Below are 4360 nucleotides of genomic sequence, written 5' to 3'. Positions count from 1 at the left end.
CAATTGTAACATGGAACATCTGCATCTGAAAACTGTTTTTAATGTTCTTGCTTTTCCTTACCTGAATAATAGCACTCAGGGCTTTGTTTCAAGACCTCATTTGTTATAGGAGGTTAAAAAAAGACACACGCAAACAACCCTATGGAAAATTTTGCCTGCAATAAGTGTCAAGCAGAAGGAATGTTATTGATTGCAATGGATTTAAACCCATAATGAATTTGGCTGGCTGGTCAAAAGTCTGGTGGGTGTGTAAATGGGGAGGTGAAGCAGGGAATGACGTACGTAGTGGTTTATCTGGAGAGTGGAGCCACAAAATGTTGTAGTTACACTTAAGTTTTATTAAAAATGCCATTCTAACGAGCCCTAGTGGCCCTAGCACATGGAAAGTGGCTTGCTGTGTTTTGAATGGCACTGAGTAACACCCCAGGGCCTTAAATCAGTTCAAGATGTGTTGGTGGCGTCTGATGTTAAGCATAGAAGGGAAATTCAAAGCAATATAGCTTTAACCCAGGGACCCTTCTTTTGCCTGATGCTTATCAATAATGGAAGCATAAGCAAGAGCCAGGAGAAATTTGGTACTGAGGCAGAGTATGATATGAATGTGTGATTTTATTAATAATATTTTTACTGAGAGGTTTGGATAACCAGTCCAAGCAGCACGACGCTGAAATGTGGACAACAGAGCAAGAAATCCATCTTGTGAATTTCTGCAGACACCCCTTGATGTCCTGTGCCCGAGGAAGATTAAGCTACGAGAAAAAGAAAGAAACAGCATTATTACAAGGTTAATTCAGGAAGAAGCAACCAGGGAGTGGGTGACAAAGAAGTGAAGAGCCCATGTTGGGAAAGATTGATCAGATTCACTCTGTGTCTTTAATCCAGAGCTGCACTTCCAAACCTTGTTATAGATTGGACACTTCTGCAAGAACGTCTCCATGTCTCACCTGTTTTGATGGTACAATGAAAATTATGGTTTCAGAGGTATTATTAATGCCAAGAAAGGACATCTGGTTTTCACATAAACTCTATATATTTGCCACTTACCAGAATCTTTTGCATTTTGAGCTCTGGGGTGAAAACTGGAAAGACTGAAGTGCACCACTAAAGTCATATGGATGGCAGAACATCAGCACAGTGACTTTGGGTGGTTTGTCAGCGGCCAAAATGGTGGCATGAACATGAAATCTGATGATACCCCACATGCCCTTTGCTCTCTATGACCTGGGATGGACAATCACTGAGTCATGAACAGCAATCACTAACTTATGAGATGCAATTAAAAGGGAACCCCAACAACCACCTAATGAAATGCCAGCAACTTGGCACAAATACCTCTGGTGTGACAATGAAGAAGACTTCAACTCTTACCTTAAGCACTGCTTGCTTCCTTCCCACACCAACAGCTTTAGCAACAATGTGACTTAGAGTGTCTAATTATAGGATAATTATTGTTGTTACATTTGTAAAGGTCAGTCAGTAGAAGCTAGGACCCTAGGGGAATGGAGACAAGAAATGTGAAGAAGCAAATGGGAAGAGCAAGGTTCGTGGACTTTTTGACAAGTAGAAAGAGAGGAGGTACAGCCTTCCTCTGTAAATGGACGGAGGAACAAACACAGCATGTTCTCATGTAGCACTAGTGGTCTGTGATCACAATTCCAGTCCTCTACTGATAAAAGTGTGAGCTAACACTCAGCCCAAGTCTCTCTCTTTACTCCATAACTCCAGTGTTAACAAATAAAGCTAAACAGTGCTATGGCCAAATACAGTCCAATAAAAACAATGAAATGATGTGCTTTCCTTTCCTGCTTCCAGGCTGCCTCCATAGCAGCAACTCACTTTATGGGTTGGAGCTTGTTTTTTGCTCCTAAGATTCAGGAGGACTGCTGAAAGCAAGAAAGAAAGATCCAATGGTAAGTGACACAGGGAAGATGGGCTCAGAAACTGAACAGCATAGTCCTGCTCCTGCAGTCAGAAACTACCTTCAAAGAAAGCAGAGAACATAGTAACAGTTCAAATGACTGACAAATTAAATTGTCTTTTAAATCCACAAAAAGGGAATCGGTCACGCTACAGACACAATGTGGATCCTGTTGCTCTTCTTCCTCTTTATGCTTCCTGCCCATTTTTTTACACAGAGATATGCGGGATGCTGAGCAGAGGGTCACTCACATCTTTAGCACATTTGTGTTGAGGTTTCGAAGGGAACGCTACCAAATATACCTTGCAAAATCTGATATATTCTTAGGCGAGGCACTTTAACAGTGCAGGAAATCTGGAATACAAACCAGCAAAGAAATTAATAAACAAACTAACCTCTGAGCAGAGACGCTGATCTACATCCATCTCAGAATCTGCAGATGTCACCGGCAGTAAACAAGAAGCAGAATCGCAATGAGTAAAAAGGAGCACTTGAATTTAGGCAATCATCAGGACAAATTCGATCCTTGTCTCTTGTGTGAGTTAGCTGTCTGACTCTGGAAATAAATAAAATAAAATAAAATAAAATAAAATAAAATAAAATAAAATAAAATAAAATAAAATAAAATAAAATAAAATAAAATAAAATAAAATAAAATAAANAAAGTCTTAGTGTAGGATCCTCCTCATCAGGGAAAAGCCACTTAGAACAGCAGTGTCCTTTATCTGAGGACTATGAAGTAATATTTGAAATGGGAACCCGGAGAGGTGAAGAAAGTGTGACTCGGTCTAATTATCTGAATCCCACAGGGCTTGTAGTGATTCACAGCCAGGGAATCCTTGTATTGATATTTCTGTCCCAAATGTGACACCCAGGGTTTAATAACAAGACCAGAAAACAAAAAGCAGAAGCAAAACAAACTTGATTAAGGGGCATCATCTGCAAACGTGCAGAGGAGACGCAGAGCTTTACCATCTCTAAAACCAAAACTGGAATATTTCCTGCTGGAAAGAAGGATGCTGAAGCCCCTGATCCAGCAACTTCACCTCTGGCTGGGGTAGGTTCCCCTCCAGTTCCCTTCCAAGTTCCCCAAGGAAGAAGGTCCAAAGAGGACCCTGCTCTGGCACTGGTACTGAGTGGTCATTGATCTTGCTGAACTGGAGGGATGACCATTTTCAGAATTCGATTCACATTTAGAGTCATTCCAGTAACATATGTGATGAGTTTAGACCATCAGGTGTTACAGGTTCATTGAATCATCTAATCACAGAATGGCGTGGGTTGGAAGGGACCTCAAAGATCACCCAGTTCAAACCCTCTGCAGTGGGCAGAATTCTCTTGTGAAAACAGAAAATGTTTTTTCCTAGTAGATGTTGCACTGGATAAGTGTATTTTTTTCTGTTTTGGTCAAGGAAAAGGAAAATGTTCAGGCATTATTAACTACTCAGCTCTTTCTGGACAAGAAAACAATTGTAACATGGAACATCTGCATCTGAAAACTGTTTTTAATGTTCTTGCTTTTGTCCTTACCTGAATATAGCACTCAGGGCTTTGTTTCTGAAGACCGGCATGTGTGTTATAGGGGAGGTTTGATAAAAAGACACATCGCAAGACTAATCCGCTTATGGAAAATTTTCCTGCAATAAGTCAAGCAGAAGGAATGTTATTGATTTGCAATGGATTTAAACCCATAATGAATTTGGCTGGCTGGTCAAAAGTCTGGTGGGTGTGTAAATGGGGAGGTGAAGCAGGGAATGACGTACGTAGTGGTTTATCTGGAGAGTGGAGCCACAAAATGTTGTAGTTACACTTAAGTTTTATTAAAAATGCCATTCTAACGAGCCCTAGTGGCCCTAGCACATGGAAAGTGGCTTGCTGTGTTTTGAATGGCAACTGACGTAAACACCCCAGGGCCTTAAATCAGTTCAAGATGTGTTGGTGGCGTCTGATGTTAAGCATAGAAGGGAAATTCAAAGCAATATAGCTTTAACCCAGGGACCCTTCTTTTGCCTGATGCTTATCAATAATGGAAGCATAAGCAAGAGCCAGGAGAAATTTGGTACTGAGGCAGAGTATGATATGAATGTGTGATTTTATTAATAATATTTTTACTGAGAGGTTTGGATAACCAGTCCAAGCAGCACGACGCTGAAATGTGGACAACAGAGCAAGAAATCCATCTTGAATTCTGCAGACACCCCTTGATGTCCTGTGCCCGAGGAAGATTAAGCTACGAGAAAAAGAAAGAAACAGCATTATTACAAGGTTAATTCAGGAAGAAGCAACCAGGGAGTGGGTGACAAAGAAGTGAAGAGCCCATGTTGGGAAAGATTGATCAGATTCACTCTGTGTCTTTAATCCCAGAGGCTTGCACTTCCAACCTTGTTATAGATTTGGACACTTCTGCAAGAACGTCTCCATGTCTCACCTGTTTTGATGGTA

The 4360-nt window shown here is 40.9% G+C and overlaps 1 long non-coding RNA gene across 1 annotated transcript; it reads right to left on the bottom strand.

Moving 5' to 3' along the window:
* Positions 1-589: 589 nt before the first annotated feature.
* LOC116654073 lies at positions 590-2494 on the bottom strand. The gene is made up of 2 exons (XR_004308947.1): positions 2314-2494; positions 590-1491 (listed from the first exon to the last, which is right to left on the bottom strand). It is a non-coding gene; the product is annotated as an uncharacterized LOC116654073 (long non-coding RNA).
* Positions 2495-4360: the final 1866 nt, after the last annotated feature.

This window comes from Coturnix japonica, chromosome 13 (assembly GCF_001577835.2).
Source record: "Coturnix japonica isolate 7356 chromosome 13, Coturnix japonica 2.1, whole genome shotgun sequence".
Classification (NCBI taxonomy): domain Eukaryota; kingdom Metazoa; phylum Chordata; class Aves; order Galliformes; family Phasianidae; genus Coturnix; species Coturnix japonica.
Note: the sequence above shows the minus strand (reverse complement) of the source record. Positions and strands in the feature narration are given on the sequence as shown.